Source organism: Triturus cristatus, chromosome 2_1 (assembly GCF_964204655.1).
Source record: "Triturus cristatus chromosome 2_1, aTriCri1.1, whole genome shotgun sequence".
In the NCBI taxonomy this organism is placed as follows: domain Eukaryota; kingdom Metazoa; phylum Chordata; class Amphibia; order Caudata; family Salamandridae; genus Triturus; species Triturus cristatus.
In genome coordinates, this window is record NC_140581.1 from 320,656,736 (window position 1) to 320,671,237 (window position 14,502).

At 44.3% G+C, this 14,502-nt stretch overlaps 1 pseudogene; it reads right to left on the minus strand.

The window, feature by feature from the left end:
- Nucleotides 1–1,184: 1,184 nt before the first annotated feature.
- LOC146864153 (cellular tumor antigen p53-like) lies at nucleotides 1,185–2,058 on the minus strand (annotated as a pseudogene).
- Between the last annotated feature and the right edge of the window lie 12,444 nt (nucleotides 2,059–14,502).

The following is a 14,502-nucleotide window of genomic DNA, read 5'->3' on the forward strand; positions in this document are numbered from 1 at the left end:
GTTGGACACATTTTTGTCTGAAAACATTATGTGATTGTGCATGTTGGATACTTATTTTTGTTGATACAAATACAAAAGCACTATGTGAATAGGCAAATGTATATGTCAGAAAGTAATGTCATTTGTTTGGTCAAAAAGCGTTATCAGAATCACTTCGTACTGTATATCAATGTTAATACATGTTGGGACATACCACACATCCACAGGAAAGAACACTTCTTATTTTCAATGTTGTGTGTGTCAATCAAGTCAATGCTTATTAGTACATAATAATTCATATGTATGCTATGTAAGGTTGCAGGTACAGATGTGTGAGGACACTTGAAAAGGACTGCTTAAATAATTCTTGCTTATTGTTGTTAAGAGCAAGTGCGAAATAATCACTCACCTTGTCTAATTAATTAACATATCAGTGGTATAGGAGGTCTTCGTTTGTATACTGAACTTTCTAAAAGTGGTATTATGAGAATTGCAATTTAAAATGCTACTTTACCATATGTTTGCATTTTTTCAATCATGATTTCAGAGACACTTAACTTGAATCAATTATACCTTTCCAAATGGAGAGTACACTTATAAAATGTAATGAGGTAATCTCAATGCTGTCCTATGATAAATATAAGCCTTGAAGTAGTGAAAAACGAATTTAAGAATTTTTCACTACCAGGACATGCAAAACCTAAAAGTACATGTCCTGCTTTTTAAATATATTGCACCCTGCCCTCTGGGCTGTCCAGTGCCTAGCCTAGGGGATGTATTATGTATTAAAAAAGGAAGATGTGGGCCTGCAAAAGGTTTATTTGGCCACCCCGAAATGGCAGTTTAAACTGCACACACAGGCTCTGCAATGGCTGGCCTGAGACATGGTTAGAGGGCTATTTAAGTGGGTGGCACACCCAGTGCTCAGTCCTACTAGTGCCATTTAATTTACAGGACCTGGGCACATGTGGTGCACTTCACTAGGGACCTATGAGTAAATTAAATATGCCTATTGGTTTTGAGCCAATATTACCTTCTTTCGAGGAGAGAGCTCATGCACTTTATCACTGGTTGGCAGTGCTCAGAGTCCTACGGCCAACAAAAAGGTATCCAGCAAAATGTAGGCAGTGTAAATCAAAAGGTTTGTGGGTGTCCATGCAAAAAAGGGCTATTTTCCAACAACCATTTAACATCTTGAGTATGTCTTATTTCTCATGGCCAGAGATTTGAAAGGTGTCGACCTCCTCTTTCTCAGAAACCCTCCTCTTGCAATGCCCGATGTTGGTTTCAGTTAAAGTCATAACTTTGACGGTGTGCTTTGTTTCAAAATTGCCCTTATTATTGGACAGCTGTTTCTTGTTACGAGATATCTCCTCTATCGTCTTGCAGTCTTGGTCAGGGCACTGGCAGAACCATACCTCAAAGCAGCAGAAGTCAAACAGCTGACCATTGCTGGTTTTATGGTGGTCAGGATTGAGTGACAGTTCATTCTAACGATGCAAAAGTTATTGCACATGTAATTGTACAGGGATGTATTATAGCCAGAACCAGCCTGCATAACCTTGTATGACATCACAACATTGCGCCAAATTCTCACTGTACTCTGCCTGGACATTCCCTTACAGATCAGGTGATGAAGGAGTGCATGACCTTCAGTAGGATTGCTGCTTCATTGATGGTGAAGGCATTGTTTGACCACCTCAGGTACTTGCTGGGACTTCTTGTAGACAGGGTTGGAGCGAGTCATCTGAACTGGGCAAGACATGACAAGCTGGCAGAAGAATTTGTTCCAATCTGGCAAGCATGTTCAAGTGACTGACAGCAGTGCCAGTCTGCTGGAAGGCTAGGCTGAAGTTGTAGGTGTCAGGGCAGTCCTCAGTCAAGGAAATGGCAGAGGTGGCAAAGAGGGGTCGGATCCCCAGACATAGAGACCTTGCAGCTTCTCAGAATGTCACTGTTGAGATTGCTGCTGACATCATTCTGCTGTAGGCCGGGGTACAGTTCCAAGTGAAGATTTTAGTCAAAGTCTTATTGCCAGAAAGAGTCATATCAAGATTGCAGGAGGCTTTCAGGAAGCATGCCCAAAGATGCTAGACCTCTTTGACTTATAAAAAGTGAATGTATTAGGTTTTATTTTTAACCATGCCAGATTCAGGCAGGGTGTCCAGTGATTTGTGTAGAGGAGTTGGGTAGATTGGCATGGTAGATTGAATTGAGATAGATATGGGTGAAGTGGGGTAGATTAGGGAGGAGTGGGGAGATTGGAGTAGAGTAAATTGGGGTAGATTATAGTGGAGTGGATAGGAATAGGGCAGATCAGGGTGGGGTAGATTGCGGAAGAGTGGAGTAGGGTGGACTGGGGTAGATTGGAGTGGTGTGGACTGGGGTAGATTGGAATGGATGGATTATAGTATGGCAGAATGGAGTGGGGTTGATTTGGGTAGTTTGGAATGCGCTAGATTGGAGTGGAGTGGGGTAGTTTGGATAGCAGTGGCGCGGATTTGGGTTAGAATGGGGTAGATTGAAGTGGGTAGATGGAAGTGTGGTAGATTGGTGTAGGGTGGTGTAGATTGGAGTGGGATGGGGTAGAGTGGAGTACATTGGGGTAGATTATAGCGAAGTAAAGTGGGATGGGATAGATTGAATTACACTGGAGTGGAGTGGGATAGATTGGAAGGGAGTGGGGTAGAATGGAGAGGGGTGCAGTGGAGTGGGGTAAGTGCTGTGGAGTGAAAGGGAATAAATTGGAGTGGTGTGGTGTGTTGTGTCGTGGAGTGAGTGGCATAGACTATCAGATGAAGAGGCGTAAAGTGGAGTATTGTAGAATGAATGGTGTGGCACAGAGTAGAAGGGCATAGAGTGGAGTGGCGTAGTGTGGAGTATGCATGGTGTGGTAGCCCATTGCCATTACAGATAACACATTTTCAATTGAAATGACCATTATATTTGCACCGAAATTCGGTTTTACTGCACACACACACTATAATGTGTGCAAATGTTATCACTTAATGAATTGATCTGTTTTGATCTAATTCAAATATTTGTTTCCACCACATTTCAGCATTACAAAACCATGTGCCTCATTTGTACTAATTCTGAAATATTATGAAAAATCAACACAGGTAATTTTTTTGTTGTGTGCTAAAAAAATAAAACATCCTACACCCTCTCCTCTTACATTGGTACTCATCAGAATTGTCACATAATCTCGGGTGACCTGGACCGTCATCCGCCCAGGGCCCTCCCTGCTGCCCAGGCGTGGCTGGGCGGGCTCCTGGAGACCTTCGGTCTGGTGGACTGTTGGAGGTTAATGCATCCGACACAGTGTCAGTACACCTTTCACTCTGGGGCCCATGAGAGTCTCTCCAGACTGGATTATTTCCTTATGCCCGCGGCCCAGGCTACTCGGATTCGAGAGGTCAAACACCTGGCCAGGGGTATTTCTGATCATTCCCCACTGTGGTTGCTTTTTGACACCGGGTCGCGGTCCGCTGGGCGGATCGCTCCTATTAACCCTTGGTACCTGCGAGACCCCAAGATCCGTGATAGCCTGATTAAGTCGATTGATCAATATTTTTCTGAGAATGAGGGGTCGGTGTTGTCCTCGGTGTCCCTGTGGGAAGCTTTCAAAGCAGTGCTCCGCGGGCATGCCCTGTCCCAGATAGTGGAGGCCAAGAGGGTTAAGAGAGAGGCGGTTGTGACGCTGGAGACTGAAATATCGGGGCTGGAGGCAGCCTTGGAGGCGGGTGTCACCCCGGATGGGCTGCATGCCCTCAGCCTGAAGCAGTTTGAATATAAGTCTCTCGTCACTGATGCTGCCAAGACTATGTATAGGGAGCAGCAGGGTAGGTTGTATGACGCCGGAGACAAGGCTGGTAAGCTGATTGCCTGGTTGGACAAGAAGGAGAGAGTGAATCGTGTGGTCCCGGAGCTTCGGGTGTCGGATGGAGTGTGTGTGACTGAGCCTGGTGAGATTGTTGAGTGTTTTGCTGACCACCTCCGTGCAGTGTACTCCCCGGTGTCTGATAGAGATGAGGACGACTCTCGTCTTCTGCTTCGGGATATTGCCCTGCCCGGCTTATCCGCCGAGGACCGCGAGCTGATGGATGCCCCTTTGTCTGTCGAAGAGATAGCTACTGCGATTCGCTCCCTCCGCTCGGGTAAGGCTATGGGCCCCAACGGTCTGCCGATTGAACTATATAAGTTGCGCCCAGATAAAATCGCGCCTTTCCTCCGTCATATGCTTCAGGAATCGCTCGAGAGGGGTTCCCTTCCTGACGACCAGCGTCTGGCTACTATAGTGGTGATTCCCAAGGAGGGTAAGCCACGTGACCGCTGTGCCTCCTATAGGCCTATTTCCCTGCTAAATGCCGAACCCAAAATCCTTGCTAAGGTCCTCGCCAATCGCCTGCTGAGCGTCATATGTGACTTGATACATCCGGATCAATGTGGCTTCATCCCACATCGTAATACCGCTCTCAACTTACGGCGTCTGCACGGCGTCCTCGCTAGGGCTGAGTACTTCGCTGAACCGGCCATATTGGTTTCCCTAGACGCCACGATGGCCTTTGATACCATTGAATGGCCATTTCTTTGGGCCGTCTTGGCGAAGTTTGGTTTTGGGGAGGGGTTCCTTAGCTGGGTGAAGCTCCTTTATGCTGGACCAATGGCTCAGGTGGTTGTCAATGGGCGGGTTTCTCGGCCTTTCGCTCTCGGGAGGGGAACTAGGCAGGGGTGCCCGTTGTCCCCGCTGCTCTTTGCTCTCGCCCTGGAACCGCTCGCTGCCTGGCTCCGTTGGGAGCCCTCGATTAGAGGGCTCCGGTGGGCCCCGGGCTTCGAGGATCGGGTTTCATTGTACGCGGATGATATTCTCTTGTATCTCACCTCACCGCGGAAGTCGCTCAATGTTCTCTTTGATGTCCTTACTTCCTTCGGGAAAAACTCGGGTCTGATAATCAACTGGTCCAAATCTTGTGTGTATCCTATCTCTGGTGGTCTTCCTCTCTTGCCGCCTCGGCTTCCGCTCCAAATATCTCAGTCCGGCTTTAAATACCTGGGGGTGTACGTTTCGTTGGATCCGGCGGTCCGCTATGAGCAGAATCTCCTGTCTCCACTCCGGCGTTTGAGGGCAGATACGGCTCGGTGGTGTAAGCTGCCCTTGTCTCCGCTTGGTCGCGCGGTGCTGTTTAAAATGATGTCCCTTCCCAGATTCCTTTATGCACTCCAGAACTCCTTCGATGTCATTCCTGCGGCCTACTTTAGGGAGGTGGAGAGTTTGCAGAGGAGACTGGTTTGGGACGGGCGATCGCGTATCGCTTTGGCCAAGCTGACTCTTTCCTGGTATGACGGGGGCATCGCGCTTCCTGATATTAGACGGTACTATTGGGCCTCCCAGCTGTCTGCCATTAATCATGCTACGTACGCTCCTGGTTCGAACCCGGCATATGAGATGGATAAATTCCTGCTCCCCGGCGGTAACTATAACCGAGCGCTTTACTCGCGGTCTGCTGGTAGGGCCCTTACGGGCCCTACCAGGATTGCGGTCCGTGTATGGAAGGCGGCTAACGTAGCGATGGGCTGGAGTGAGCGTTTAACGTGCGCCACCCCTCTATTCGACTCAGACCGCTTGGGAAGCCTCTGGACAACGAAAGGCTTCGAGCGTTGGGATACGATCGGCATCAGCAGAGTGGGGGACCTGTGGGTTAAAGGTGCGGTTAAATCCTTCGCGGCGCTTCAGCGCGAGTATGAGCTTAGTGACAGAGAGTTCTTCCGTTATGCACAGGTTCGGCACGCCCTGCTTTCGGTCTTTGGGGAGGGGACCACGGTCCCTTCTTCTTCGCCTCTCGAGGACCGCATACTCGATGGTCACGTCCCCGACAGTACTATCTCCCTGATTTACAAAAAACTGATAAACAATCGGGCTGACCTCTTGGTGCGTCTTCGGGAGGCATGGACGGGAGATGGGGTGGAGCTGAACGATGAGGACTGGCAGACTGCACTGTCATCCCCTAAGGAGGTGGCCATCCCGGCCCGTCTCCGCCTGGTCCAGCTTAAGATTCTCCATCGTGTATATGTGACGGGCCCCCGCCTGGTCTCGATGGGGTTTTCAGACGACGGACTCTGTAAGCGTGGCTGCGGGCTCAGTGCTACCTTTCTCCATATCCTATGGGAATGCCGCGAGGTGGCGGAATACTGGCGCCGGGTGCATGATATTATGAGACGAGTCACCGGGGTCGCTCTGCTGCCGGAGGTGCGCCGTTGTGTGCTGAATGTATGGGAGCCCAATGACTGCAATGAGGCCCAGGCTCGGTGGGCGGCCTTGGGGAACATGATTGCAAAGAGAGATATTGCACAGCTTTGGGGTTCCCAGCGGCCTCCCACCGTGTCCGTCTGGAAGGAGAACATGGACTGGTGCATGTTCAGGGAGAAAACGGTGTATGTGGCTCGTGGTAAACCGGGGGCTTGGGGTAGAATTTGGGGGCAGTGGAACGCGTATCGTGGGTCTATCTGCGCTCCCCCTTTGGTGGATACGTCCGGGGTTGCCTTGTCCCCCTGATCCTTGAGGGTTCCTTGTGTATCTCGTACTTTGGAGTACAGATTTGGTTCTCTCGTGGCCCCCCCCTCCCTCTCAGGTCTTCTTTTATTGACCGCCCTCGGGTGGTTGGGTGTTGACTCCCCCGGCTGGTGTTCGCCGCCCTTCATAAGTCGTTTCGCCTTGTTTGTTGTATTTTTGTATTTTTCTTTTTTGTTGTTATTTATATTAAAAGTGTGTATTCTGATTTTCCTTATGTGCAGTCTGATCCACTGTGATAGTGCGGAGCCCCTGTGGGCCAGTCATTGTTTTCTGATATGCTGGAACACTTCGACTACTAGCGGCCGGCCCTGGTGGTTGTAGGCCCGAGTTTGTAACCCTTTTTATGCACAATAAAATCTTTTAAAAAAAAAAAAAAAAAAAGAATTGTCACATAAATTCTCTCACTTTGAAGTCAGAGAAAGTAAGTTAAACAAACTTCCTCTGAAGAGAGAGCTTCACATTTGAACTCTGTCTTTGAAAGCCCTACAAAGGTGACAAGATAAGAACAAGATTTGAAGGCCTGTTTACAGAAAGCGAGTTGTAGACAAATACAGTAAACAAGGTTTAGGCACCGGGAGGGACAAACTCAAGCTGGACAGCAAATAAAGCCAGCAAAAAGAAAGTCAGAAAATGTGAGTTGCAAACCACAAACCCAATGGTAAGCCACAGGTGGAATGTGTCCCTACGTCAGCTTTTTGAATGTCTCCAAGATGTGCTGTCTGGTAGGCTGCAACCTAAAAATGTATCTTTTTGTATGTTGGATCCTCTTTCGAGAAAGATGAATGCTGAGTGGGACACCTTGTTTATTTAAGCCGATTCTGCTCTCTTTTTTTCTATTTCAGTCAAAAGTGAGGTCTGTTTTTGAAAAAGAGTAAAGAATGGTCCTGACACAGAGAGTTTTCTTCCTCCGCTGGGGCAAGCATTTGTTTTTGTAGCCCAGGTTCATCATACCTTTCATGATCATTGCTGATCATGCTTGGGGAGAATCACCGTAAATAGGAAAGTTTCCTGTTGTGGATGGAGTGCTGCCTTTTTTCGACCACCATCTGAACTGGCACCTACTGTCAATCATCATCAACAGTAACTTCTAAGTAAGGTGGGGGAACCGCAATTTGTGCCAGGTGGAGAAAACACCTATTTACAACAATTCACAGCCCGATCAACCTCTAAATGACCGTGCCAGATAGTAATCCTAAATTTGACTTGCATTGCTCTTTAACACTGGTCCCGAGGTGAATGTGATGGTGACCTCTAACCACCATTCCCTATGGAAGAGGTGTGGTGCCGTGGCCAGGGCGACTGACTCCGGAATTGGGGGATCACGGTTCGATCCCCGGCGCTGGCGGCAGATTAGCCCAGCACCATGTGACTCTGGAAAATAGCTTGCTTAATCTTCCCAACGGCCCCCAGCGCCTAGAGACCCTTACGGGTGATTGTTCGCGCTTTACAAAAAAGTGTGGATTATAACTAGGGCTCCCGGTTTTATGGTATTTATATTTTTGTCATTTCCGTCTGTATTTATCCATATTTATTTTTTGCTAATTTTACCTGTATTTATCCATATTTATTTTAGGTTTTTTGAAAAAATTAAGCAAAAATGTGTATATTTCCGTATTTATTTAACCAGTTAATATACACTCGTGCCTGAACGCCTGACAGGTTTCAATGATATATATATATATACACACACTCAGATGTTAAAAAATGCACTTATAGGGAAACATGCACATTTTAGTATAATGGTTGTACAAATTTACTGCTTTTTTAAGGCTCTTTACTAAAATTCCTTTCTTTTTGTAATTCCCTTATTTGTCAATCCACACAGTTTATGGCCTGGCAATCATGATTAACAGCATTTAGAATCACTGAAAAATTACCCAATATCCATTTTTATCCACATTTAAAAATAAATACAGACAGGAAAATAAATGGTTTTCTGTCTGTATTTATCTGTAAAAGTCAGTAAAAACGGAATACAGGGAGCCTTAATTATAACATATCCTCTTCGTTAAATCAAGTGAATAGGATGGCATCTACATCAGCATTATATAATCCCATTTACAGATTATAGTGATGTATTATTCCTGGGCATACCGACATCTCAAGTACAACTACAGCACTTAGTACAAAATGCAGCAGCTCACCTGACCACGAGTGTTCAGAAATAAAGCCACATAGCCGTCATAATCAACTCTTGCTACTGCTTTGAATAGAGTAGAGAATTAATTTGGCAACACATCCACGTTTTCGAAGGAAAACTACTGGAACTATTGCCACAGAATTCCCTCCACAGAAACCACTCTGCATAAAGTATTAGTTTACGCTTTACGAGAAGAGTGGAGGGGTCCGGCTGTCCTCGCCTCTTTTCTGTGGTGTAAACTCCCAGCCTCGTTAAAAGGGGAAAATGCAATCTTCTGTTTAGAAAAAGGTATTAAACTTACATATCAATTTCAAGCTTTGATTTTATTATTCCAGACTTCTACTGCTCTATCTAGTGCTGGAGCAGAGTTTTCAGTTTGAAAATTCTGGGGCTTTTGAAGCTCTGGCATGTCTATTCGTTGTATTAATTTATTAATAATTAATAATTAATTATTTGTCTTGTGCAAGTGTGTTTATATTAATCAATCCGTTTGTTTTAACAAGAAAAAGTTATACGTGAGTGTGCTTTAATGTGCTGACTGATAATAACGCGTGTGTTAAATGTGTTTTCATGTTTAAACGTTGCTATGTGCTGTTTATTTTTGAGCACAAAACGCTTTTGAATTAATGCTTTTCCATGTTGCAAGTGCTAGATAAATGCATACACATAAGGGTATTAGTGGGGTTAACACTGTTTAATCACTATGCTGTAGTAACGTTGTTTTTGTCTCTTTTAATTAAGATGGTCTATTAAGGCCTATGTTGGCCTGGGAAAGAAGGCTGAATAGTGAGCCTGACTGTGATTATAATGTGAAAACTGAGACGAGGGAGACCCCTGCTGGAAATGGTCCTGAAGCTAACTGACCATGGTCCTTGTCGAAAAACTTTCCATGAGGACAGCAGCGGTTTTGGGAGTTCTCCAAGAGAAGTGAAAGTGTCCTTGGCAGCCTTGGGAAACAAAGGAGCCTTAGAAAGAAGCTCTGAACTGTGGCTCGATGGCCGAGGAGAAGCAGGATAATTGTGATACATGTTTTATTTTCTTGGTTCCTGTTCCGTAGTTTTCGCTATGTGTATTTTTCCTGAGCGGAGATTCACAAATGTAGCAATGTTACATCCTTTCCTTCTCGCTCTGCTCAGCAAGTCCGGCGGACATTACAGCTTTTTCTATGTTCCCAATGTATCTTTCTATTGTTTAGAATATTATAAGATGTTAGCCTAGAGAGGGTTTTTGCCACTTGCCATTTTGCCTTTGCCGCGTATCGAACCTGCGTTGCTGAGGATTGATGCTGAAGGGACTTCGTCTTGAGAGACATTTACCGAGAGACTTGTCCTGACCCGTTCTGACATTTAGCTAGAATAGGTAACTATGAGAAATGATTTACTCTGATTGATTTCCTTGACTAATTTTAGATAAAGCAATATAATTTTAAACATGGTGTTGGATATTATTTCTTGTCAATTATTGGGTTTGCGTTATTGATTATTGTTGTATATATTGTATAGACTATGCTTAGGGACAGTCACAAAAACCAGGTCTTATCGACCTCGATATAGATGCAGGGTGTTTAGGAGTGTTTTCTTTCCACAGGTTTATTGCTGGTAGAATATTTGAGCGTATGTTAGTGAAATGGGCCCTAGCGTATGTTGTATGCATGTGCGTGTAACTGTGAGATTACTCTATCCGTGGTAGTGGGAATATTGTACACACCCTGATCTCTATCAATTTCCTGGTAGCAGAGATTGATGGTTTTTGATGATTGTCTTGATTAGATAAGATTCTTTTTATTGATTATTGATTATTGGTTCATGTTGGTATATGTACTAATACTATATGTTGGAGTCGTAATGTTGAGTTATATGTAGTGCTTCTGGAACTTGGAAGCTGTAGCAGTTCCGTAGTAGGGCAGAGGGAAGTAAATGCTGCTCTCGGGAAAGACGGAATTGTAAGGAATAACGTGTGACAATCGAAGTTGCGCACCACATTGTCTGGGTTCGGAATCAGTGACATCGTCGTATGTTACTATTAGATATTTCTGGTATATAAGGAGTGTGAATGATAGTGAAGGTTATCTGTGAAACTCTGGTCTTAAGTCCCAGGGATCCGTAAGGATTTCCGTTAAAGCTTATCGCGGGAGGAGTAATAGGTATTCTCTGAGCTTATTTGAAGAACTGGGCAAAGAAAGCTTGCTTAGTTAATGTGTGTTATAATTCTGTAGTGGAGCAGATTGTCTGTTCTCGGGAAGCAGGATTCTGTGCGTATGTACTATATTTCCTTTGTATGAATGTGCGTGAATGTTTGTACATTTAGTTGATTGTAAGACTCTTTGGACAAGTCCTAGAGGAAACAGTTAATGAATGTATGTTAGTAGGGCAGAGTAGAAGAAGTGCTACTGTGTCAATGAAAGGTTTCTTATGAAATAGACTCTTTTTTACTATTCTGTGGTTAGCGAGGCAGACAATGGAGATGTTTTTATGTTGTAACTAATAGATTTTGTAGAAATTTTTGACACGAAGTCTACTGAAAAGATTTTGTAAAGGAGGGGTAGACGAGTGACAGAAGACAAGAGACAAACTGCAGCGACTGTTGACGTCAGAAAGACCGCGCTCTGATTGGATAGTAGATCAGAATAGTGCTCGCGCTAGGATTGGTGCGTTAGTGTGAGCCGCGCAAGGATTGGAAGAGCTATTTAGTGACGTAGATGTTCCAGGATTGGTGCGTTAGTGTGAGTCGCGCTGCAATTGGTTGAAAATTCGTATTGTATATTTATAATACGGAAAGAGTAGAGAGTTCTTCGTAAGCGTTAAAAAGTATTATCAAGAAGAGAAGAAGAAGAAAACATTTTTTGGTAGAGTTAAAAAGTGGTTTAGCAAGGATAAAGATGTTAAAACAAGAGAGGGCGAGTTGTTACCTCCACCGAAAACACCTGCATCCTTCATGGCTGCGAGACATGGGTTTCATACCTGTATATGGTTGGAGAATTGGGTTAGGTATACTAAAGAAGATGGTGTTCTAGCATTTCCAGAACATGGTTCATTTAATCTGGCCGTGTTAAGAAATTTACGGGAAAAGATGCTATGTCTTGACCCGAAGCCGAGACCTACACAGTTCGAGGCTTTAGTGGAATGGGAAGAAGAAGTACATGAGAGAGAGAAACAAAGATCAGGAGGGTACTATAGGTACATGTTTGGGAGGAGACATGATTGTGAGACTCATCATGATCGAATGAAAAGGTGGCGAGATGTTAGTATGTCAGAGGGATTATATCCGATGAGAACAGTTGAAGGAGGAGCAGAAAGGGTTCCTGAGTCAGAAATAAGAAAATATGGAGTTAATGAGTATGAGGATGAGGTCTTGAATGACATGATTTACAAAAGACCACCTCCATATAGACCAGAACCGGACAAAAGTACACCAGTTGTTTCTCCGATAAGAGATACAGTTTGTGTTAGTGAAACAGAAAATGAGACACCTGAAGTGAGAAGTGATCATTACCTTGATAAAAATGCCAGACAATTAGCCAGGACTACAACAGAGTTGACTGAGAAGATTAGGGAATTAACGAAGAATCTAGAAGCTGTTACGGTGCCTGTAACAATAGGTCCAGTTATGCCTGTGTTTGACAAACAGAGAGCAGGTGAAAATGGACTGGTGATTCCATATGTTGGGAATAATCTGACAAATTCAGTTGGTCCTTCAGGAGATTCAGGCAAAAGAGCAGAAAGAAATGACCTGAGAAAATCAAGACATGACACATGTAGTGAAATATTGGATGCTAGTGAAGCTAGTTGTTCAGGGATGCCAATTTTAGAACCGCAAAAGAGAGTGGTTCCAGTGAGAAAAACTGCTGAAATAACAGTTGATGATTTGAATGATTGGATGAAGGTTCTACAGAAAAAGGATTAAGATTCACAAGTAATTGATGTAGCTAAGTTACGTGTAGAACTAGAAGAGCTTGTTACAGGGACAGTTCCAACAGAGATTCTGAAGAGTCATCATGATGGTGAACTAATGTTTATGTGCAAGAGTGTTACCTGGAGAGCAAGGAATACACATGACAGGCTAAGAGCAATAGCAAATGAACAGGGAGTTGACATTGATAAAGTGAAAGCTTTACAGAGAACTTACAGGATGGATTTTACAGAGAAGGACATTGAAAATTTGAATGCTACTGGTAGAACAGGACAGATTAAGGAAATGGTAGCATTATTGCGTAGATGGGGTGATGTTGAAAAGTGGAAAGATAGGTGGTATAAGAAAAGAGATGAGACTGAAGATAGAACAACTTATTCAGCATTTCCAGTGAGAGAAAAGGAGAAACCAGTGGATAATTATCCTATGAGAGAAATACCTGGAGGAGGATATGTACATGTTCCATGGACCAGACAGGATATTTTATCATTTACGAATGATTTCCCTCGATTGAGAGAAAAGCCCGTCGAGTGGTATAGGCAGGTAGATAGGTTTGTGAAATTGTCAAAAGTGCTGTGGGTTGACCTGAATAGTCTGTTTGATATAATTGTTCCAGCAGACTTGTGGACTGAGTGTAAAATAGTTGTGAGTTGGCCTACTGAGGAATACCCAAGAGACCCAAGAACAGGGGCACCAGATCCAGAGGTAATGAGAAAGTATGATCAGGTGATGGTATACCTGAAGAGTAAAGTACCTGCAAAAGAGACAGACTGGGTAAAGATAGATCGAACACAACAGGAAGCGAAAGAATCAGTTCATGCTTTTTACGAGAGGCTGATACTGGCATTTAAACAATTCAGTGGAGATGAACACCTGGGTGACAAAGATTTGAGTCACTTTGTATACAGATTTGTATATGGCCTTAGACCTGAAATTGGTGAGAGAATTCGTGAGCACACAGTGGATTGGCAGAGTAAGAAAGTAGATGAGATCCTGAGACATGCAAAAAACTTCAGTGATGAAATTGAAGCAAAACAAAGAAAGCTGAAAGAGAAAGCAATGTGGGCACAAGTGAAAGTTGCAGAGAGACAGGAAGCACAGTTAGTGGAACAGGCGAATAATCCAGGAAATAATGCAGGAAATAGACCAAGATATGCAGGAAAAGGAAAAGGAAGTCTTGAGGAAGCGAAGAAAAAGTTCCCTTGTCACAACTGTGGCCAATTGGGGCATTGGAGATCGGAGTGTCCTAATCCACCATTAGTGAGTAATGAGAGTAAACCTTTAAATCAACAGGTGCAGAACCAGAACGAAGGAAATAATCAACAACAGCAACAACAGAAAGTTGTGAGACAGCAGAGTCAAGAGCCAAAACCGCCCTTGCCGCAGAATAGAGGGTTACAAAAGTATAATCAGGATTCAGGATTCTACAATGATGAGCAGGTAAACAAACCAAGACGTTCTAACAAAGTACAGCAGTACTTGTTAAAGAGTGAAGGGAGTGAGTCTGAGGGTGATTATTGACGGTGCCGAGGAGAGGAAGAAGAGTGCATACTTGGTGCAACTCTAGGAATAGACCAGGCAGGACCATTTGTGGATGGGAAAATAAATGAGGAGAGTGTTACTTTTTTGGTAGACACAGGAGCGACAAGATCAACTGTCAGGTCAACAGATGTTAGAAATCTTCCTCTCTCGGATGAAGCAATCCAAGTAGTTGGTGTAGCCAATACACAAATCAAAACACGTCTTACTGAACCTGTAAGAGTACAGATAGGGAAATTTTCAGACATGCACAGATTCATTGTCTGTGACACGAGTCCAGTGAACCTATTAGGTAGGGACTTGTTGTGCAAGATGAACTGCACAATTTTTTGTACACCGGATGGAATAGCCTTTGAGACAC